This window comes from Saccopteryx bilineata, chromosome 8 (assembly GCF_036850765.1).
Source record: "Saccopteryx bilineata isolate mSacBil1 chromosome 8, mSacBil1_pri_phased_curated, whole genome shotgun sequence".
NCBI lineage: Eukaryota > Metazoa > Chordata > Mammalia > Chiroptera > Emballonuridae > Saccopteryx > Saccopteryx bilineata.
Window position 1 is genome coordinate 10068601 of NC_089497.1, and position 24869 is coordinate 10093469.

The 24869-nt window shown below is 41.9% G+C and overlaps 1 long non-coding RNA gene across 2 annotated transcripts; it reads right to left on the reverse strand.

Annotated features, from left to right (window-relative positions):
- Positions 1-252: 252 nt before the first annotated feature.
- On the reverse strand, positions 253-23559 carry LOC136312286 (uncharacterized). 2 transcript variants are annotated; one of them, XR_010726919.1, is made up of 3 exons: positions 23428-23559; positions 13925-14002; positions 253-355 (listed from the first exon to the last, which is right to left on the reverse strand). It is a non-coding gene; the product is annotated as an uncharacterized lncRNA (long non-coding RNA). The 2 variants fall into 2 exon arrangements; XR_010726918.1 differs by lacking the exon at positions 253-355 and adding an exon at positions 7509-7654.
- Positions 23560-24869: the final 1310 nt, after the last annotated feature.

The following is a 24869-nucleotide window of genomic DNA, read 5'->3' on the forward strand; positions in this document are numbered from 1 at the left end:
AAAACATGTCCCTTTAATAAGGAGAACCATTTTTCGTATTATGCTGGCTCACCACACATTTGACATAGGTTGACATAGGTTGAGCCCTCCACATTTATACCTTCATTTTGGACATTCGTTTAGGATGTCAAATCATCATTGTATCTCATCAGTTTGGTGGATTTTTTTTAATTCATTTGACATTGTCTTCTTTCATCAGCTTTTCACTGAAGAGGACTCCACGGCATATCTGGGATTTGTACAAATTGGTGTGCAGTACATCTATTCCTCGAACAGTTTTATTCTTTCATCAGAAATTCATTTAAATGGATTCCACCATAGATCACTTCCACTTCCAGCACAGCTTTCGGTCAGGCTGTAATGGATGTAAAAGCAATGAGGTATTAAAGGAGATAGGAGATATCTGAAATTGGAGAGGGTTCAAGAACGGGGGCCGTTGTCAGGGCATTACCCCCCTCGGATCCAGTTGGAGGGGAGAACGTATCACATTTGGATCTGAAGCCTAGCGTGCTTTATAATTTCAATTCTCAACAAAGTCAAAAAGATCAATTTTTATCTGTGCCCGTGCCTTTAAAACAAAATTAACTGCTTCGGCGCCTTAAAACAGCCCCCATATGGCCACGCGAATGTGCACACTCATCTGTAAGGCCCTTTTTGAATTAATAGCACAGTTTCCTTCAGCGAACATTCTATCTCCTCCCTCCCTACTCCCCCCCACCCCCGCCGACTTTCATTAAATGACATCCAAGGGATAAACATTAATGTAATAAATACAGTAGCTATGGAAATAGCCCAGGGAAGAGGCGCATTCTATCATGTTTTCATACAGAAGGAGATGGAAATCACCGGTAGTGCATTACGGTTGGCGACAGGCAATGGCAGCGTGAGAGATGCCCCTCGCAGAGAGCTGAGGTGCCCCCAGCGCTTGCTTTGTGCGCATCGGAAAAGTGAAAGGTGACCTTGAGGAAGTCCTCTCTGCTCTCTGGGTCACTGCAAAGCAGGTGACTGCTTTTACAGCCAACGCTGCGATGAGAGGATATCAATGCCTTGAATTGGTGAGTGAAAGGTGCTAGAGAAATGATAGGTGAAAATCCATACTTGTCTCTGGGGAGGCAGCGCCTCAGGGAGCATGGTTCTCAGCACACACACGCGCAAAAGGGTAGTTCTGTGAGGTGGGTGTGCCACCAACCCTACTGTGGTAAGCATTTCACGCCGCATACGTGCATCAAAACACCACGTCACACAACTTAAATCACGCGTTCTGTATCAGTTGCAGCTCTGTAAAAGAAAAGGAAAAGAAGGAAGAAAGGATAGGAAGACAGGGAGAAGACAAAAGAAAAAAGAGGGAGGCATTTACCCTGTGATGCTGTCGATGTATTTAATTTACTCTTTCAGGATACCGACCACTACCTCTGGTCTTCCCCTGGTTTGTTGACACTGTGGAGTGCCTGCTGTGTCAAGTGTTTAGTAAATTGTTGTCAAACTGAATTGAATAGAATTGGGCTGAACTGAAAAAAAGAAATGAAAAAATCCTGGGAAAGATGGCCCAAGCCCATCATTTTTATCCCCCTGCCTCTCATTAGGGCATAATATTATCTGGTGTTAGAAATACGAAATCAATATAGTTATCACTGTGTTTCCCGAGCGTGCCTCTAGACTGGTCCCGGCTAGGGAGAGAATGTGGTTAAGAGATAAGCAGTTGCACTCAGACTACATATTTAAATTCGTATTGATAACAAGGATGCTGCTTGGCCATGAAAGAGTTCTTTTTAGGTGAGAGGAGGGGAGATAGTGAGGCAGATTCCCCCATGCACCCCACCAGGATCCACCCAGCAACCCCATCTTGGGCCAATGCTCAACTATGAAGCTATTTTTAGTGCCTGAGGCTGATACGCTTCAACGGAGCTATCCTCAGCTCCTGGGACCGTTGCTCAAACCAATGGAGCCGCCGGCTGCAGGAGGGTAAGTGGTAAGGGGGAGAAGCATATGATCTCTTCTGTGTGCCTTGACCAGGAATTGAACCTGCGACATTTATACAGCAGTTGACTATCCACTGAGCCACTGGCCAGGGCCTTGGCCATGAAAGATTACACGAGGGTTGAAGGGAGATCATGCTTTACTTCCACTTTAATGTCATACTCCATACTTTGGTGGATCTCTTATCAAATTATAGAGGGCCTAGTTCAGGGTCATTTATAGATGTATGGCAGTTTTTATGAAAGTGTACAAGTGAGTTGGGGGCAATCACTAGATTTCTCTGTAGGTTCAGGATAGAGCTCAATGGCCTTAGGTCCCACAGGACATCCTAAAATTGATTGAAGTATAGAAAGTCTAGTGTATTTCCATTCACATTAAAAAAAACCAACTTTACTTTCTACAGTGGCTATGGAAGAAAGAGAGAAGGCAAGAGGCAAGGGTCTTTTTTCTCTCCAGGACCTCCAGCATTTTGGTCGACTGTGGTTGTCAAGTCTGGTCACCAGATTTTCCTGGTCCATTTGAGGGAGAACCCTGGTTCTCCAGAGAAATGTATGCACTGGGCAGTTTATAACAGTAATATGACAGAATGTATCTTACTCTAGGCTAACCTTATCAGGATCTAACTTATCAACCTAGCTGTCAACTGAAAACTGGAAAGGTGAATTTCACTGAGTGGACCGTTTTATAACCTTCAAATAATAATTGCTTGAATGTTCTTTTTGAGGACACACATGGATGGAGACGCAGATGTTGAAAGAAGAGCCACAAACCACACCATGAACTGATGATAAAAATCACGTTTCCATTCATCCCTCCTTTATTGCTATTTTTGTAGTAATGCATGAAAATTTTCTTCAAATGGAAAATATAGAGCCAGGCCCACATTTATCTAACAGATCGTGTGTGTGTGTGTGTGTGTGTGTGTGTGTGTGTGTGTAGCTCTGGCTGCTCTTTCTACCAGCAATTTCATCAGATCAGTGTGCTTGTCGACATGGTTTTCTAGTTATTACTCTCTCTCTCTCTCTTTTTTAATATTAGTAAGATCTTGACTGAACACTTGAGTAATCTAGTTCAGGAAGTGATAAGAAACTCAACAAGTCTGTAGTCATTAATCAATTTCACAAAGACTGAACCCCACCATGTATCAGAGTATTGGAGCATCATGAGTGTTTTAATAAAGTTACAAAGAGTTCCCTCTAAATTTTTAAAAATTCACCTTAGCATATTATATTTTTTCATTCTTTTACCTTCTTTTTTATTATGTGTGTTAGGGTGACATTGGTTTATAAGATTATATAGGTTTCAAATATACCTTTCCGTGATTCATGATCTGTATGTCACACTGTGTGCCCCACCCCCTTCCCTCTGGTAACCACCGTCCTGTTGTTTGTGTCTATGGGTTTCCAGTTTTGTTTCCCACATTTGAGTGAAATCATACGAGCTATTTTTAACTGACTTATTTTATTTTCAATCCATGTTGTTTCTGAAGTGTGTTTCTTGTACATAGTATATCTTTGGGCTTTTTAAATATCTACTTTGCCAATTTTATCTTTTTTTTCTTTCTTTTTTTTTCCTTTGTATTTTTCTGAAGCTGGAAACGGGGAGAGACAGTCAGACAGACTTCCGCATGCGTTCGACCAGGATCCACCCAGCACACCCACCAGGGGGCGATGCTCTGCCCCTCTGGGGCGTCGCTCTGCCGCGACCAGAGCCACCCTAGCGCCTGGGGCAGAGGCCAAGGAGCCATCCCCAGCGCCCCGGGCCATCTTTGCTCCAATGGAGCCTCGGCTGTGGGAGGGGAAGAGAGAGACAGAGAGGAAGGGGGGGGTGGAGAAGCAAATGGGCGCTTCTCCTATGTGCCCTGGCCAGGAATCGAACCTGGGTCCCCCGCACGCCAGGCCGACGTTCTACTGCTGAGCCAACCGACCAGGGCCACCAATTTTATCTTTTAATTGACATATTTAGATAATTTACATTGAAGGTTAATTATTTACATGACCATATTTTTATTTTTCTGCTTCTCTCTTTTGTTTCTCACACTCCTGTTTCTCTTTAGTTGCCTTTCTGTGAGTTACTTGACTATTTTTGATGATACTATTTTGATTTATTTTAATGTTTTGTTTGTTTGTTTGTTTGTTTGTTTTAACTGAGAGGAGGGAAGATAGTGAGAAAGATACTCACATGCACCCCAACCATGATCCACCCAGCAAACTCTGTCTGGGGCTGATGTTTGAATCAATCGAGCTATTCTTAGCACCCAGACAGATGCTGCAACCAACCAGCCACTGTTTCAAGAGGGAAAAAGAAAGAAAAGAGGGAGAGGGAGGGGGGAGAGAAGCAGATGGTCACTTCTCCTGTGTGCCCTGACCCGGAATCAAACCCAGGACGTCTATACGCCTGGCCAACACTTTGTCCACTGAGCCACTGACCAGGGCCTATAGTTTATTTCATAAATTACTAATATTTCTGTTTTTAACAATAAGAGAAGTGTGATGTTAATTTACAGTAAAAGAAGAAAATGAGTCCTGGTAAATTTTGAAACACTGAGTCATAAATCAATTTTTTAAAGTTAGAATACTATTTTGAGTCTGTTGCACCCTGACTTGGAAATCAGTGTTCTGAACCATCATTTTCTTCTATTTGCAAGTGAACGTGGGTGGTATCTCGAATTCCAACTTTCTGCTTTGAGCGCTACACCTCCAGCCGGATATGCCGTCTCAGTGTGTCAAAGAACTAGTTCCTAGCTTCCTGCACTCAGTTTTTCTCTGACAGCCAAGAGATTTGATTTTTATAATGAAGTATAAATGATAGAAAAGGGGTGTCTATGAAAGACTTCAGTAGAAATAAGAGCAAGTGTATAAAAGTTTATGTCAATGGTGCTGTAGCTTTAAAGAGAATATTAACATTAAGGATATCATCAGAGATTAAGGGGCCTTTAGTTTATGCTTATGTCCTGTATTTGTGCTGAATACCCAGTGACTATGGAAATTAGCAGTGGTATATACCAGGTTTGGCTCAAGTTTTCCTATGATGGTAGTCAAGTGGGTTGTCTCATAGACAGAGGCATAGCATGGCACATGTGATGACATTTGAAATCCCTCTGTGACTTCCCACAAGGCAAGGAGGAGGGGATTAGGAATACTCTAACTTCCTACTCACACCCTGTCGAGCATAACCACAGTGTGACATTACTTTAAGGATCCTAGTCACACAGAATAAAAAGGGAGAATTCAGGATTGTGGCATACAAAGAGTATTGTTCTTTATAGAGGTGAAAAAGTTGCTTATTAGAAAAAAAGTTTTATTTCAGGTTTTAAATGTGGTGCGGTATTGATAATTCGGGTATCCAGCTTCCTGTTTTATTATTCTTGCATATTTTCTCTATTGGATATTGTAGAGGGTGGTTAGAAAGAAAATGAACAAATAAGAGGTACACTCAGTTAGTATTCCCACCTGCCCCCTTCCCTAGCCCCAGTGAACTCATATCAGTTACTCCTAGTTTAACATGTAAACAGGGTCAGTGTAAACTTTAATTTACCAGTCAGGCAAGTTGTAGCATTTGTTTTGAAAGAAGATATGACATAATTCTAAATGTACAGTGTTGTACTATATAATTCCAAAAAAAGCCAGATAAAATACATATTCAGGTATTTGTGTACAAAGTATGAAACACTAGTTACATATCTGGATATTTTAGTTATGTAGTACCAAATATCCAGATATTTAAAAAATATCTGCTGATTTGAAGTTTCCATACTCCATTCAGATATTTGGCAATATTTATTGATGTATTTGCTCATGCAACTACTATGTAGAGGCGTGTAATTTTGTTTTTGCATGCGTGTGCAAGAAAGAAAGGGAAGCATTAGGGAAAGAGAGACAAGAAGGGAGAGAGATGAGAAGCATCAACTCGTAGTTGTTCATTGATACTTTCATACGTGCCTGACCCATAGGACTCAAACCCAGCCAGTGACTCCTTGCTAAGGCCAGCGACCTAGAACTCAAGTCAGTGACCTTGGGCTTCAAGCCAGCAACCTTTGGGCTCAAGCCAACGACCTTAAGATCATGACGATGATCCCTCACGTAAGCTGGCAAGATTGCGCTCAAACGGGATGAGCCTACGCTCAAGCCAGCGACCTTGAGGTTTCCAACCTGCGACCTCAGCATCCCAGGTCAACACTCTATCCACTGAGCCACACTAGTCAGGGTGAGACATGTAATCCTTAACACCTAAGGTAAGTGTGGATAGCAAGAGGAACATAAGTCTTAGGAAATTATATTCATTTTCTCTTTCCATTATATATCTCATGTTTCAATTGTTTTTTCACCATGGTCAAATTTTAAGATTCATGTTCTATTGGTCAAGATGAAGGCTAGGTGCGGTGGGGTGGGGTGGTCATCTTCTGTTTTATGTCAGGCTTATATCTCTACTTGGACAGATTTCAAGCCCATTGGTTTGGATGCTCGGCCTATAGATTTATTTGACCTTAAATAATAGTTTGAGAAACTCTAATGTTGCTGACGAGGCTTACAATGATGACTCAAAGAAAAACCTATTTGTTTCTCTCTATTTGCTTCTTTGCTCATCATTCCTTCTGTTGGATTAGTGAGCAGAAGAAATGGTAGAACTACAAGGGAATAGTTTAATGGGGATAATGCAGACATTAGAGAATGATTAACAGTCATTTCACCTACGTGGAAGCTAAGCTGCTTATTTTGGTAGAATGAAACAAATGATTTTGGAATGATGAACAAAATAAGACAGGAAAAAAAATAGAAAAAGGCAGAGACTTGATTCTCTTTGGGTTACAAACCACATGAGATATAAATGTAAATTCTCCCCCAAATTTACATACTTACCATTATTAAATGTTAAACCTCAGCTAGGCTCTGGCAGACAACTGGCTCAGAACATAAAAACCATAGTGCTTAAACGCCAGCCATCCTACTCGGTTAAAAGGCAGTTTATGTGATGTGTACTTTTCTTGAATTATTCTATCCTACAACTCAGTGCTTAACAATAGCATTTCAGTAAAGCTCAAACTATCTTCCATAACTAATATATCAGACAAGTCACTTTAAATTCTGAAAGCTTCAAATTACAATGTAAAATAAAGAAAATTTATTTGTTCATTCATTCATTCATTCCGCGTATATTTAACTTCTATATCGAGCCGCCATCTTCGATGTTGTGAGACGTGCAAAGGGATTTTGTTCCACAGCAGCTAGGCAAGGACACATCTATTCAAAATAAGTTTGTTACTACCCAGGGGCTTTGGCTTTTTCACCACTTAAGCTAAGTTGAGACCTGCCTTACTTTCTGGACAGTAACTACGGTAGCTTTCTGAAAGAACTTCCAATATTATCCAACTACCTTTCCCTATATGCTTTGTGGGAGAAGGGGAACCCCCCTTCCATCCTTTGTTATTTTGGGGGTAGGCTGATTGAATAAGCAAATCTACAGATTAACAAGAGAAAATCAAGTTTAATTTTGTGCACATGGGAATTCTGCATACATGAGAATTTGGAGACTCTATATACATAAAAGATATGAAGACAAGAGAGAAAATACGGTATATATGACATTCTGAGCTAAGGATGAGGGGAGGCGCCTTCAGCTTCAGATGATCATCACAGGACCCCAAGAAGAGCAGATGTTCCGTAATTAGTTGCTTGCCCTGCCATATAGATTAAGTAAAAAAAAAAAAGTCATCTCCATTAATCTCTTACTAATTCAAATTCTTCTAATTCAGTTTCCTTAGGTAGTTAAAGGGGAGGAGCAGAGGTTTTCCTGAGCCCACAGCACCTTGAGCAGATCTTGGTTGTCTTTACCACAGTATGCTCAGCACACCACAGAGGGACATCTTGGGGTGACTCATTCTGAACTCTATGGCTTCCTTGCCTCCGATTAGGGCTAGACCAGTGGTAGTCAACCTGGTCCCTACCGCCCACTAGTGGGCGTTCCAGCTTTCATGGTGGGGGGTAGCGGAGCAACCAAAGTATAAATAAAAAGATAGATTTAACTACAGTAAGTTGTTTTATAAAGATTTATTCTGCCAAACTTAGCGAAAATCCTACATAAAGTATTTGTTACGTAATTATTATTATATGCTTTAACTTGCTGTAACTCTGCTTTATAAATTTTATAAAGTAAAGTTACTTCCCTACTTTATAAATCACCATTACTGTGGAACCGGTGGGCAGTTAGAAAATTTTACTACTAACATATACAAAAGTGGGCGGTAGGTATAAAAAAGTTGACTCCCCCTGGGCTAGATGGACTTTGAGAACTTCTTTGACAGCACTGTAGACCTCCCTAACACAGCAGTCCACTTGGTTAGCTCTGCTCCATGTTTACCCCACTCTGACCTGTGGTTTTGAAGAACACAAAGAGGATGCTCTAGAACGTTGGTAATATGAGAGATGTTCCTTTCTAGGAAGGTTCAAGGTTGTTCTTGAACTTTAAACCATTGTTGAAAACAAACAAACAACTGTGGCCCATGGACTAGTACCATGGGCATCACTTGAAAGTCTCTCAGAAAAGCAAGATCTCAGGTGCACATTAGATGTGATGAATCAGCATCTGCATTCACAAGCACAGTGAGGTTTGAGAAGCACTATAATAAACTACTGAAAGCAAAATGCACTGAAGGAGTCCAATATTTTTAATTTGAGTTCAGATTAATTAAGGCAAAGTTGATCAGAGGCTGGTTTAATGAAGTCCTATGTTCAATAGCATACAAGCAATTTAGGATAGGAATTATATTTCTCAACAATGTATTCCAAATGACCAGAAGAGTTCTGACACGCACTAAATAGGGTATGTTGGATGACTTTACGTGTGCTGCCTAGCACCAACCTTAGCATTCTCTCTACACTCACTAGGATATGCTTGTGAACCAGAGATCTGCAGATAGAAATTTTGTATTTCAACCTCCATTTCTCAATGCCTAAAGATCTATTACTTTCAATCTGCTAAGTTCTTATATACATGCATTCCATTCAGTCAACCTGTAATATGTATTGAGCTCTACAACTATTTCTGTTGCCAGCAAGTTAAAATTAAAGAATGAAAAGAGATTTTCCTTGTCCCCAGGCCATTTATAGACTAGTTCACTAATATATATATATATGATATATATATAAAAGAAGGATATTTAAAGTACAATAGGAATGTCGAAAAATAAATTTTTTCTGAAATATATCAAGAATGGCTTCACAGAAGCAATGTTTAAATTGAGACTTGATGAATGAGTATGGGGACATTTAAGGGAATTCTCGGTAAAGAAATTGAGGTATAAAAGGTCTTACAAATTAACTTATTTTTGGTATTTATGCAGAACGGATCATGGACAAATCCTTGCATGGCTTACCAACGGGTTTGTTGTATATCATTGAGCAGACTATGGAAGTCATTGAAAAATTTTAAGCAGAATGAGCTATCATCAGATGTATATTTTAGAAAGTGTGGGGAGTGAGGATTAATGATTACAACTAGAATCAGGGAGACTGATTAGCATATGGCAATAATCGACATCAGAAATAATGAAAACACAGACTATGCCAGTGACAATTGGAATGGAAAAAAGAAAAAGAGGAGGAATATTCTCAGGGCAGTCTAAGGCTGAGTAAGATTGTGATGTTGCCTATATTCATTCATCTTGGGCAAAGTGAGAGTGAACTGTTATTGGCAGAATTATTTTCACTGGTGTAATAAATAATTATTTGTCAGAACCAATGGCCTTCTGAAGATCAGAGCTCTGTTTGGTTTAAGAATATAGAAGATAATTTAATCAAGAATTTTAGAGTCAACACAAAATAGAGAGAGGCCTCTGCTAACCTCGATGAAAATCTAGATAGAGAAGTGATCCTGAAATGTACTGTTAGGCTAGCCAATAACGTGAGAATTGGCGTTGAGTTGTGACTGCTTTATTTTCTTTTATGAGAAGAGTAAATATGAACAAGACTTTCCTTACATATAAGTGGCTTTCAGGGGTAGTCAAACTTTTTATAAAAACTGCCCACTTTTGCAGTGCTGGTCAACCTGGTCCCTACTGCCCACTAGTGGGCGTTCCAGCTTTCATGGTGGGCCAGTCGTGGCGCCATTTGGTTGCTCTGCTACCACCCACCATGAAAGCTGAAACGCCCACTAGTGGGCGGTAGGGACCAGGTTGACCAGCACTGCAAAAGTGGGCGGTTTTTATAAAAAGTTTGACTACCCCTGGAAGGAATGACTTCAAAATCATCTCGTCCCTGTTCTTACTGGTGTCAAAAATTCTCATCGTTGTAGAAGAGGCGTGCATTTGTGGGGGAAATAATTGCCTGTGTCAGGAGAAGGCAGTAATGATAATCTTGGATTGTTGAGACACAACAGAGTCAGGGAAGGTGAGGTCAGATCTCACTCAGAATTAACAAAATGTACATGATTATGAGGAACTCTTTCTCTGTATTTCTAATGAGACAGTGTTTAATTAGAGGGTAGTTAGTCACATTAAGGCTTAATGGAGGTTTAATTCGGAGCTTCTCAAATGTTAATGGTCTTATAGGAGTCAGGTGATTTTATTAAAATTCAGATTCCGATTCAGTAGGTTTGAAATGGAACTCATCTCAACGAGAGCTATATTGCTAACAACTTCCAGGTGATGTCATGCTGCAACACTGGTTTAAAACAAAACACTAGAAAGTGAAGAGTATAGTGACCAGAAGTTATCAAATGAATTACTTCTCAGGTCTCTGCAGGATTAAACACTGGGCAGGTAACTTGGGGTGAGACTGGGGGTGGTGTGGGTAGAAATATTTATTTGCCTTTCTATTTCCTTTACATAAGGGATGCCTCTGATGCCATCCATCCACATGGCAAAGAGAAACTGTTTCCTTTGAGCGATGCTTTGTTTCTATGACCATTGCCAACGGGTTATGTAGGGCAGACTTGTCATCGTGCCCTCACAGAAGCCTTCCGTGTTCTGAGAGCGGGGTCTAGTCTAATGGCACAGTTAGCTAATCTTACTGTGCATACTGGTGTGTAAACACCGTGCCTCAGGGTGGTTTTAAAAGGATCTGCAGCCACAGAGATGCACGATTCCACCTAAGTGTAAGAGAATAAAAACCGAGAGAAACTATTTACAAAAGTAAGATAAAGACCCGGAGGGTGATTTAATAGCATTTCCATCTCAGAAATACCTCGTTCTACCTCGTTTAATAGCACACTACCACATATATAAGAAGACTAATCACATGTATAGCACTGCGTTTTATAAGCATACGTTCATATTCAAAGACATGGAACCAACACCCTAGAATGTGGGAGAGGATGGCGTGAAGGAAGAGAGAGAAGCCATGAAACCAGAGAAGCCTTGCATGGTCTATAATCTGAGATCCCAATTGAAAAGGCTCCGTGGGGTCGATTATGCCTTCAATAATGTGTGTGCATCGGGACGGGGCTCTAAAAGGTCCTGGGGTGAGTTAGACACCCAAGGCTGAGAGCCTTTCCAAGCCTTTAGCAGAGGAACCCACTGTCTAAAGAACAAAGCTGAAGACATTATGTACAGGCAACAGGACACTTTGAGGTACAATTAGATAATTGGCACTGGCTGTATTTATCATTGTCTCTTCTTGTATAAAAAAAATAGTGGTTTATTTTAAATGAAAGATTAAAATTTTACTAAATGTTAAAAACACTTGGCACAACCACCGTGCTAACAAGTGAAAATTTCGTCTGGCTTGAATTCAACCTATAAAAACTCTCTTACTTATTGTTTCGGTAGAACAGTTTATCTGGATCACCCTTAATTAGTTATTTTCTATTCTAAATAGATTAAAAATATGTGACCACATTATATGACTTGGCTTGGAAAATTAAGCCCATGGCTCTGTTCCCACTCTATAGAAAGTCCCTGAACTTGTTCCACAGACAGACAAGACTGGTATAAAAAGAGGATTAAAACTGTTTCTGTATCCTCAACTTTATCAGGGATAACACAGAAGTCTCCATTATTCATAGAGCCCAGAGAGTTCTAAAGCATTAATAATTCTTCTGGCTTCTATGTTACAAAAGCTAGAAAAAATATATTTCAAAACCAATCACCAAATCCAACCATGATGCAAAACACTGTATTGCAGTTTTTCTTGGTACGGTCTGTGCTGAATGAATAAAATGGGATGTGCCCCTGGCAGGCTGGTGTCCAACAAGCTTCATAATAGAATTGTATCCAAAGGGGTTAAACTAAGCTTTTGGAGAAACACATTGCTTTGCAAGAAAGGAAGGATCTATCTTTGATGTGTAAATATATTTTTTTCTTTTGTATTTGTTAGGATGATTAAGTTAAGGCATTAGCTTTTGCAAGAAAAAAGTTGTTAGCTGCTGCTTCCATCCTATGTGTGTATGGTTTTGTTTGTTTGCCTGCAATGTTCCTGGAGTTATTTCGCCATCCCTTGTCGTTCATCCAGAACTGCTTTTAAGAGCTGAGTTCAAACAGGGCTTACGGCTTTGCAGCTGGCCCCAGGCAGCCTGTCAAGAAGGAAAATTTATTGTTCACTCACCTGCAATCCCCCCCCCCACATTTTCCTTCTCATTCCTTCCATTCTAGCCTTCAGGGCATAGCTGGGGTAAAGGGTCTACTCTCCCTTATTTTCTATGCGAAATCAAAGGTTTATTATAAGGGGAAAAAAAGCTATTTCTATCAGCATCCATATAATAAGCTAGTTAACACACAGCATCTCCTAAAATGAAGTTAATACTTGGCAAATCTACTATATTTTCTTCAGAGATACTTATGCCTATTGTATAATAGTGGATTGCAATCATGCTTTATATATTATCAGTAAATTAATAGTGTAAGAAATCTGCCAAAAAAACCCAGGTTAAAACAAGTATTCAATGCAAACACTAAAAAATCAATATGCAAGATGAAAATAAAACATCATCATTTGTAGAATACAGAAAATGTGATGACAGCCTGACCAGATGGTGATACAGTGGATGAAGCATCAGCCGGGGATGCTCAGGACCCAGATTCAAAACCCCAAGGTTGCTGGCTTGAGTGCAGGCTCACCCAGCTTGAGCGCAGACTCACTGGCTTGAGCATGGGATCATAGATACAATCCCATGGTCGCTAGCTTGAGCCCAAAGGTCACTCACTGGCTTGAGCCCAAAGTCACTGGCTCGAGCAAGGGGTCACCACTAGCTTGGCTGCAGCTACCCCTGAGCCATCAAGGCACATATGAGAAAGCCATCAATGAACAACTAAGGTGTTGCATTGAAGAATTGATGCTTCTCCTCTTCCTCCCTTCCTGACTGTCTGTCCTATCTGTTTCTCTCTCTCTCTCTCTCTCTAAAAATAATGTGATAACAGAAAATTAAAGTGGGTAACATGAATATCTTTCCTCCCTCCATGTCTCTCTCTCTCTCCCTCTTTCCCTCCATTCTTTTTGAAATCCTCAAAGTATCAAAGAGAAAAGAACAGCCAGAGTAATACAAAAAGGATCAAAAGAAGTTGAGTTTTAGATCCAGTAGTCACGGAGGGAATTGACCAGTGGCAGAACTGGTTTTAGGTGACTGGACTTTGGATACTGTCCTGGATTCTAAGAGCCTGGTCAGAGACCCTCTTGTCTTAGAATCACTTGCCAACTTCTGTGATGTAGAGATGCCTGAGCCCGGCCACAGACTTCCGAATCAGAGTAGCTGGATGTTGGGTATTTATCGAGTTTCAACCAGGATCCTTATGTACGTCATAGTTTAAAACCCTTTTCGTGATTGACTCCAGAATCAATTGGCCTTGTGTGATTGGCAGCGTGTAAGGCTAACGGTCTTCCTTTTTTTTTTTTTTTTGCATTGTTATGTTCAGAAAATGTCGTGTTGCTTTACAAAATATCAGACCACTGTTCACCTGTTCTTAAGTTATGTTCACGAAAACTTTTCAAGAACTAGAGAGGTGCAATTTAGCTCTTACCGTAGGGTTCTTAATTTTATAAATTCGTCCCCATTTTTTTTTGTCATAGTCCTTAAGTCAGCTATCAAGTATCAGCTCCTAAAAAACAAATACAAAATATGTTGACAAACAAAGCTAAGTTTATTCATCTAATAGAGTAAGGGAGGACACTGCTTTAGTGCATCTTACTAGTGCGTCAGGAAGGCAGGTGTTAGAAGAGGATATTTATTTATAGGGTTTGGAGTCTGGGTTTTAGGGGACCTTAAGGTCAGTGGTTCAAGGTGCGAAACTGATTGGGTCTGTGCAACATTGATGACACAATAATATTGGTGGGCTTAAGAGGTCAGGGTCTTTTAGTGAATCTTTATACATAAACTGAAGTTTGAAAAGTGAGGTGTTTGCCCACATGAGCTATTTATTGTCCTGATAGGAGAGGAATGTATTTGCCTAGACAGGTTGGTCTGCAGGATTTTTTTTCTAAAGCAAACAGTAAAGTTATTTACTGATTTGTAATTTTATCTGCTTAGGCAAAAATTTCCTGCAAGAGATAGCTAACTTACATTAATATGGATAGCTTCAGTTTGCAATAGTAATTGCTAGACTCTGTTACAAGAGGTGGTCTTAGTTTTCAAAACAAGGAGAATAAGAGAGACTGTTCCTAGGATCTTTTTGATCCTAATTCTTGAATAAATCCATTCAAAATGTATTAATTAAACATGCAGCAAAATAGAAATGTGTCAGGCACATGTACTGTATTGCCACACACTATGCATGGCAAAAGTTAATAATTAATCACAACATTCCTTCCCAATCATTTTTTCTTTTAAGTGAGAGTAGGTGAGACAGACTCCCACATGTGCCCTGACTGGGATCTACCTGGAAACCCCTGTCCAGGGCTGCTATTTTTTTTAGCACCTGAGGTGGAGGTTCCACAGAGCCATCCTCAGTGAGCAGGACTGATGCGCTCTAATCAATCAAGCTATGGCTGTGGGAGGGAAGAGATGGCCACATTCCCTGTGCACCATGACTGAGAATTGAACCCAGGACTTCCATACATTAGGCTGATGCTGTACCACTGAGCCAACTGGCCAGAGCCCCCACTCATTCTTAACTCAGCCTCATGATCTTTTTCAAAGTAGCACGTAAGACAATCATTTTTAGTGCATCAGAGCAGTCACTCAGATTGCACCCTGAGGGACTGTGCATTTGGGGCATAGGAAGGTGAATAAGGCATACCTTATGTTGAAGGAGTACCCTGGGAACGTTGCTATGTGTTTGTTTCATGCAAATTGTACATGAATATGAGTAGTATAAAGTAAGCCCAAATGGGGAGCTGGTGGCTTTTGTAAGTAATCTTCAAGGTGAGAACAAAGTATATGACACTTATGTGACAGTCAGTGGGGAATGACTGAACCAAGAGAAGCTGCGAATGAAAGAATTACGACTGCGGAATATGAAGATGACTCCTCTAGAAGTAGACAAGAGGTTCTGTCAAGGCAGAAAAGTATATCAGAGACTATTACAGGAATTTTGTGAAGAACGTAATTTAAAATGGATTAGGTCAGTGATAGGTAGATGGACAGGAAGGGGTGGGCAAGAAGAACATGGTACAGACATGGAATTGAGGAGGTGTGACCCAAGTGGTTGGTTGTAGGGAAGCCATCAGGGGAGAGGAAAGACATGAGTTTAAAACATACACATTTTGTACTTTGAACAACAAAACTTTTAAACAGCAAAGATTGTTAAACTTTGAACAACAAAGATGAACAGTGTTAGTCAAAATGCAATACTCATGAGGAGGGAGATTTGAGAGAGAGTCAACCTTTGCAGTGACTATCTTATTCCTGTCCACTTAATTTATCTTCCTTTGGGAAGTTCCTTGGTCTTTTCTCCATGTGACTTTTCATGGAACAAAACTTCAGACCCCGTCCCTCTTGACCACAGTGACGGCACATATCCCACACTAGACCAATTATTGGTACTCCACTGGGAATTCGATTCTTCCTATGGAACACGCAGGAGTGAAAGCTGGTAGGGACTGAGTCTTCAGACAGCAATGTGTGCCTGGAGGGACTTAGTATGCGTTAATGCCATCACGTCCTCTGAGATACTCTGGGTCTTATTCTTCTGCGATGTGGTTGTTCCTTTGAATCCGTGAACGCTTTCATGAGAACGAAAGCTAACACAGTTCCCGGTACCAGTGCTAGGGAATTCTGAGAGCCAGCCAATGTGGCCTACTAGCTGTTCTGGGACATACTGTGCCTGAAGATAAAGATTGTGAACCAATTAAATTCAGGACTAACATTTTGCTCATCAAGATTCATTTCAAAGCCCGTGCTTCACTGTGCTGACTTCATCTAAACTATTATGCTATAAATCCTGCCAAAATAGTTCCCTGCCTTGCTAACTTGCTTTACAATCCCTATATCCGGGCCTTAAAATCCTATCAATGTAGACCTTCTCTAGCACAGTAGGTCTAATAAACTTAGCTTTGTTTGACCAACATGTCTTTCTGGTAGTCTTTTTGGGGAGCCAAAAGTCAACATTAGTAAAAAACCAACAAATCTAGTTTAATTGTTTGAATAAATTAGATAGAACGAAATTCTGTTGCCTGCAAGTAAAAGTTGCTAATTACATCATGCATTATCATAGATGCTCAATTTGTTTACGACCTGTCTCATAACATTAGACTGTCAATTTCTGGAAGGCAAACATTTGTCCTATTGGGGGGCTGATGCTCAGTAATGTAAAATGTAAAGAAAGAAACTCTTTGTTCCATCCCTTGTCTCTGGGTCTCTACCAGATTGCCTTAACGAAAGCAGATCTCCAATATGTGTTTTTTGACAATAGTTGTATCTAGTGTGTTAATTCTATAAGGATCAGGAACTTTCAGATAAAATGCTGCAGTAGAGATTGTTGGGGCATCATCCATTTTTCTCTTGGATCCTCTTTTCATTTCAGCAGAAGGCAGGCCAACTCCTAAATCACACCCTTATCATCTTTGCTGTAGGACTGCCCTTGGGAAACGGTTGCAGAGACAGCCCTTAACTGATAACTAGCGAACATCGAACATCGAAGACTGACTGGCCAGGGGAATTCCGTGTGTCTCAGGGGGTGAAATTGTAGCCACCCACCATAGCCACTGGCTTAATAATGCACCCTTTATTGGTAGCCTTTTTTTCTATCACCTCTCCACCTCCCTCCAATAAGGGGCAGGTTATACACAAAAATGACTTTCCTCAGACGTGCATGATCATGGCCATGATTTAGTTGTAACCTTTTTACATGCGGGTGATAGAAATTGATTTTGCTCCAAGTATCTAAATATGAGAGATTTATTGGTGAGTTGTTGGTGATGACTCTCTCTAAGTTTGCATGTAACCCTTGCCTCAAGGTCTACTTTTAGAGAGAACACAAACCCTAATGACACCATGGACTTCTTATGAAAGCACGTTATGTTCATCCTCTCATTGGTAGAATAGTTCCCAGAGTTGGACTAAGGATAACTTTTGGTGAAGTTTTCTCTCCCAGATTGTGCACTCCTGGCAAGAATGGTGTCTGATTTGTCTTTGTCTGTGGAGTATTTAGTACGGTGCATGTCACACTAAGTGTCTGCTGAATGAATCACAATGGTCTAAGTATGCTGGTGGTAGGGCCTGAGAATGTCAGACTATGACAGTGCTAGCAGACTAAACTTGAACCGCCATGCTGAGGGATGAGAGAGGTATTTGTTCAGTCAGTGTTCTAGCCAATCCTTACCTCGAAGCCGTGACTGACACTCAGGCAACACGCACTAGGATGGCGAGACGACCAGTTGTCCATGGTTCTTGTTCATTCTAATGCTCGTTTTCTTTGTTCTGAATGATATCTACCCATCAGATACATCTCCTACCTGTTAAATATTTTCATATCATCCTCTTTACAACCATTGTTATTGATCAACTTTTTTATTTCAGATGTGCTTGAACCTTACTGTTGGAATCTAAAGAGAAAGTTCTCATATTCTTTCATGTTTCTTACTGAAATGCTTCAGTTCTTTAGCATTTCAATGAGATAGTCTTGGCCCAAATCAATCCCTATAGCGTATGAACTATATTTGTTTTCCTTCTCAAGAATTACATTTCTTATCCTCTACTGATTGTCCTGGCCTACTGCCAGGCTACTCTGTGCCCTGGGTAACACAGCAATAAATTTTAGTTTTGGTTGATGCTGTAGAATGTTACTTATGATAAACTGGGAAGTTCTAAGTCAGTGATTAAAACCAATCAAATTAGAAAATAATGTTTTATTTATCTACTATATGTAAAGCACTGTAAAGGTAGCCCAGGGGATATACAAGAATTTCAACAATAATCTCTGCCTTCTAAATATGTATGATTCCGAGTCCATTATGGTACATAGTATTTATAGAGAGCCTCAAGTAAGAAATGTAACCTTTGTGCCTCATTTACTCATATGTAAAACAAGGAGAGTGACTACTATGCAGGTTTGATGTAAAATTTTAAACACACAAATGCTCCCTAACATATAATAGGCATTCAAAAAATGGCAACTGTAATAATCAGAAATCTAATTGCAAGGCTGAAATGTAAAAGGCACCTACTAGATAGCAAAAGGCAGTATAAATTTTTCACATGGACAGGTTATTGTGAATTCAGGGGAGGTAGCCATTCTGGGCTAGAGAAATCTAGGGAAGCTTTTTGGAGTAAGTGGGATTAGAATTGTATCTTGAGAAAGGAGTAGACTTTGAACAACCCGCTCACTGTCTTAAGATAAGGCAGTGCACACTGTACTGGTATGACCCGGACAGGTGTCCTGATCACACGGTATTAGGCTTCAGGGCTCCCGGCCTAGGGCCCAGGGCTAAGACAATCGATGACTTCTCTCCCTGACCATGAAGAGATCAGATGGAGGAGGTTCAACTTTGGTTGTGATTATAGTGCCATGAAGGTTAAAAATGAGATTGTAATGTTCTAACTTTAACAGGAAGGGTAGGGGCAGAGTCTGAGAACTTTGCTGATGGGGACATGGCTTATTCAAAGGTGAGATGAATATGTTCAACCTCTACTTTTTGAGTATCTACATTTCTCTCTTTCCACTCCTCCTTAGAATGAGCATACAGAGAGTTGTCAAAATGAATGTTAAACATCCCTTGCTTTCTTATTTTAAAATAAGGTATGATATCATACCTATTATACAGATGAAGAATTGCTTTCCAACATTTCTGCCCATTTAATGCAGGACTCTCATTTTCTCCTGCCTTGATGGTAGTTATTAGTTAAAAAATGGTACGCTATGTCATTCTTTAATGGAACGGAAAAAATAATTTCTATTTTCTATGCTTTATTTGTCTTAAAATTTACCATATTTTTAAGCAACTACGTTCATAGCGTCAACTCTGTGAGAGAAAATTAGAAATGAGGGTAATGTAAAAGAAATTTTTTTAGAGTTATTCTTAAAATCATCATGTGCTATGTAGAGATGAAGGTGTTCACTGCAGTCCCCGGGCTCATTTTTGTTCCCGGGCGAAACCAATGCCTTCCTTGAGTTATAGGTATAAAGCCATTATCTCCCCGGAGCACCTTGGAAAGGAGATGTCTAATCTCAATAATGTGACTTTCCACATTAAATAAATCCCCCCTGTTCAGTGGTTCTGCATTCTTAAGAAATGTCTTATGCTTCCCCCACATTCACCTTTTCTAATCTCAAAAAAGAGTCTCAAAGAAATGTGAATTTTTACTAACCAGAATTGATTTTGTTGGTTTCTACTTGGTATTGGTATTCTTCATCCCATTGTGTGTGTGTGTGTGTGTGTGTGTGTGTGTGTGTGTGTGTAATGATTGAGTAACTTCGAGAGAATCAGTTGACTTGCCGAAGGTTTACTGTAGAAACATAGAGACTTCACTCCCCATCTCTTTCCTTTTTTTTAAACTCTCCATTTCCTATACTAATGTACATGCTTTTTAAAAAGAAGCTCAATAACCTGGTGAACAAAGTAGAAGCAGATGCACGGACACGGAACAGAGGGGCAGCTGTCAGAGGGGAGGGGCGTGATTAGACGGGATGGAAGAAGGTGAAGGAATTAGCCAAGCACTTATATACACAACGCACAGACACAGACAACAGGGTGCAGGCCAGGGGAGCAGGGGTGGAGCAGGGGGAGCAGGGGTGGAGCAGGGGGAGCAGGGGTGGAGGTCGGGGGGAGCAGGGGTGGAGCAGGGGGAGCAGGGGTGGAGGTCGGGGAGCAGAGGTGGAAGTCAGGGGGAGCAGGGGTGGAGGTGGGGGGAGCAGGGGTGGAGGTCAGGGGGAGCAGGGGTGGAGCAGGGGTGGAGGTCGGGGGAGCAGGGGAGGAGGCCGGGGGAGCAGGGGTGGAGCAGGGGGAGCAGGGATAAAGGTCGAGGGAGCAGGGGTGGAGGTCGGGGGAAGCAGGGGTGAAGGTCGGGGGAGCAGGGGTAAAGGTCGAGGGAGCAGGGGTGGAAGTCGGGGGAGCAGGGGTGGAGGTCGGGGGAAGCAGGGGTGAAGGTCGGGGGAGCAGGGGTAAAGGTCGAGGGAGCAGGGGTGGAGGTCGGGGGAGAGGGGTGGAGGCCGAGGGAGCAGGGGTGGAGGTCGGGGGGAGCAGGGGTGAAGGTCGGGGGAGCAGGGGTGGAGCAGGGGGAGCAGGGGTGGAGGTCAGGGGGAGCAGGGGTGGAGGTCTGGGAGAGCAGGGGTGGAGGCAGGGGGAGCAGGGGTGCAGGTCGGGGGAGCGGGGTGGAGGCAGGGGGAGCAGGGGTGGAGGTCTGGGGAGCAGGGGTGGAGGCAGGGGGAGCAGGGGTGAAGGTCGGGGGAGCGGGGTGGAGGCAGGGGGAGCAGGGGTGGAGGTCGAGGGAGCAGGGGTGGAAGTTGGGGGGAGCAGGGGTGAAGGTCGGGGGAGCAGGGATGGGGCAGGGGGAGCAGGGGTGGAGGTCGGGGGGAGCAGGGGTGGAGGTCGGGGGAGCAGGGATGGAGCAGGGGGAGCAGGGGTGGAGCAGGGGGAGCAGGGGAGGAGGCCGGTGGAGCATGGGTGGAGGTCGGGGGGAGCAGGGGTGAAGGCCGGGGGGAGCAGGGGTGGAGGTCGGGGTAGGGGGCAGAGGCGGGAAATAGGGGTAGAGTGAGACTTTGCTCGGGGTGCAGGGTGCACCACGCGGTCTGTAGATGCTGTTCTGTTGAATGGCACACGTGAAACCCGTACGGTTTGATGAACTGTGTCATCCCGAGCAGTTAAAAATAAATTCAAAATATTAAAAAGATATTAATAAATAAAGCCAATTAGCCTAATACACCTTCTGTAATCAACACACCTCTGAGGCACACGGCTCAGTCGACGCCTGAGAGGGTATTTAACTAGGATTTTGCCTCTGCTTCTCGGATGAGCGATGCTAGAGGAGCATCCTGCCGAGGCTTATTGACCGTTCCAGATCTGTTCTACGGCTTTCCACTAGTTCTACGCTAATAACGATGTGTCGCCTGGCGTGCGCAGGAAAATTTCTGACGAAAATCTGTTCAATTTCTGCATCAACCTTGCATCTCTTCCCTTATACTTGAGTGAGACGTAGACCAAGGACTACAGGGAATGCTCGCTTAGGCAGGCAGGAAGTAAAGAGACAATTGTTTTGTTTTTTCTGTAAATGTCACTCCGGGTGACTTTTGCTCTCTTCACCCAGTACGTACACCCCTCCCCACTCCCGGAGCATACTACATCTTCAATGGAACAAATAAATATTGATTGGGGAAAAAAGGAAAACTACACGTTCACATTAGTGCCCTCAAACAATTCTTGCTTTATTAAATGACAGTAAGTTTTATTTTTATTTTACTTATGAACCTCTTTCTTGTTACGGAGAGGCATATCATTCACACACGTAGACACATAGAAATAATATAAGAAATAAAATATTCTTAAATATTTAAATTTGGATTTTTTTTAGACACAAGTCTTGTATAAATGTCGTACACCTTATTTCATATTTTAACTGAGATATGAAATTATCCAGAGACAAAGTTCCTGAGAGTCAGAATTTCAGAGCCAGAAGTGATCATCAATATTATTTAGTCTAACTCTCTGAATCAGGACGAAGGACTCTAGTTACAACCAGCACTTCTAAAGCCCGTATTTTCAGTAAACTATAAAACAATCATTCTCTCCCTTTAATCACTGTCAAAATAATACCCTCCATAAACACAGCTTTACAAAGCATTAAACGTTTAACACTGAAGGGCTTTAACCAATTGGCATGATCATTTTTTGCCCACACATCACTCTGGTGCTTACTAGCTGCATGTCAGCTCTGCTTGGGAACTATTAATGCAGATTTCTTCATGTTTCCTGACATGCTGTTCTTCTATGGATACAGCTAAAAATTGTGCTTCTCTTAGCTACCGTGCCAGGTTTCCGGAGGGGTCAGCTGTGACCTCACACGCCTCCCTGGCTTAGACACATCAGTCTAGCTCTGTCTGCATACTTTCTATTTTCTTACCTAATTGATGTGAGCGGCACCTGGCACTCTGGTTTTACCTCGTCCTCTTTAGACCCACAGGCTATTTCAGCTTATAAAGGTCATGTCTTATTTTAGGTGGTTTCAGCTAATTCAGAGCCATCAGAAAATGCATTAGAGAGCAGATTCCCTCAAGATGGTACCTGCATCGTGACTAGACTTCCCATGGATTCAGTCACATTGGTGAGAAGTCAGTCCACTCAGTTGTTGGGCTTTCTTTTTTTTTTTAAATGAAACATTATTTTTTGTGTGTGTCACTTTTCAATAATTGTGCTGAACTGTTATTGAAAAAAAATAATATTGTAGAAAGGTCTGACATAGGTGAAATGACACCAGAATTTTGACTGCTAGGGTCAGAAATAGCCACGAGAAGAACCTCGCCTTGGGAATGACTGCGAGCAGTTTTACAATCCCCTGCTAGTGTTGATTGAAATCACATTTCTTCAGTCTGTTGGTGAGCACCATAAGCCATGTTGAACAGGATGAAAAGATGTATATATTTTGGTCACGATATTGTGTCTGTTTCCTCCTCCAACCCAGCAAGTTTGTTGTCGTAATAGAAAAAGAATATTTTTATAGCTCTTAGAACTTGGTGTTTGAAAGCTTTTCTTAATTAGGTTCAATCGTTTTTAATAGAAGCCACATGGTCCACAGAAAACTGTAGTGACTAACTTAAGCATGAGAGAAAGTAACATTCTTTTCAATAATGAACAGCTACCTACAGGTCCCATGCATTATGGAGGGCGGGGGGGGGGGGGGAGAAGACCAGATTTAATCAGAGGATTCAGGAAGGAGGGTTGATGAGAGAGATTAATCAAAGTAGAGCATGGTCATAAGGGACAAGATCAGATGATTCAGTCCCAGAAGTGAGTAAGAGAAAAGGAAGCAGAGGTTGGGGGGGCAGGGTGACATGGTGGAGAAAGTCACACACACACGGTGGTAGTCAGATGTCAAACCTCATTTAAAAAGTTGTCCAAAACATCTCTAATGAGCTGGAAACAATGTGCAACTCACCTGGGTAAGAGGTTCTTTTGCATAAATTCAAACCCAGGCCAGGCCGCTCCACGGGTCTTCAGAGAAATGACAGCCACTGGGGTGAGTCCTCGCCAAGGCGAGCTGTGTTCACAGACTCGCCTCCACCACGCAACTTCAGCAGTCGGGACTCAGATGCGGTTACCCTGCTTCTTTGAGATAACACCGAATTGGCGTCATCTCCATATTGCCACTAATAACTGCTGCAGAAGATATTCGAATTACAGAAAGAATGAAATGAAAACGACACTGAACAATGCAGCACAGTTTATTTTTATTTTTTATTTTTTTAAGTGTCAGGATCCAGCAAGGCTGGGGGCCAGAATCAGCGAGCAGGGAAAGGATTTGATGGAAATCTGTATTTCTCTGCCAAAGGAGTTAACCACACTGAGCCTCCGAAGCCATCTGTATATGTGGAATGACCTTGGCAGAAGTAGAGCACATTATTTGTTCCCGGGGAGGAAGAGTTTTTCCTTTTCTCTTCTTTGTGTGTGTGTTTAAATCAGGTGACACGATCTCCTGCAGAGGGGGCGGGGCCTCACGTTTCCTGCCAAGAGCTCTTGGGCATCTGATAAAACGTTGTAAACGTCTTTCAAATTTTTGATGTAAGTTTGTTCTCCGTGGCTGCTTTAAATTTAATGGGTTAATAAAACAGGTCATTAGACCTCAACTGTTTTTTTGTTTTGTTTTGTTTTTTAGTTTTCTTTCTCCAATTGAAAGTGGCAGGAGTGATCTTCTGCAATAATTGTTTTGATTATGTCACTCTCTTTAAATAACTTTAAAAGAACTCCTTGTTTTAATTTGCTTCGAAATAAAGCGTCCTGAGCCTCCCTTCCGCGCGTCCTGTGCCTGGTCCTCCCGTTCTGTTCCGCACTGTGCTCTCCTCCCTTCTGCAGAGGACGCGACCTCTGCCCTCGCCCTTCCCTCCTTGTTTCCTGCTGGGACATTTCTTCCCGTCCTCGCTCACACCCCTTCCCACTAAACTGGGTCACTGACTTCTGTCCCAGCTTTGTTTAAGTTTTAGAACTTTATAGCCACTGCCTTCTGTCGTGTGTGTGCACCTGTTCCTGATACTATCTTTAATTCCTATGCAGCTGTGGTTTCCTCTTCTCCACCAATAGTTTATAAGTTGCTTAAGGAATGGAAAACTGTTCTCTCTCTCTCTCTCTCCCTCTCTCTCTCTCTCTCTATCACCTCAGTGCAAAGCTTATCAATGTCAGCTGATCACCGGTTGCATTTACATACCAGTAAACCTCATGCCCCTGCTCTACATGCTCCAACTTGGGCCAGCTGTATTACTTTGTTCACAGATTAATCTTTGCCCTTTTCTATTTCTTCAAGTTTTTATCTCAAGTCTTAACATGTCTCCCTTGGCAATAACAACGCGAGCGACTCCTCTGAGTACGCAGGAGGTGGTGCAAGTG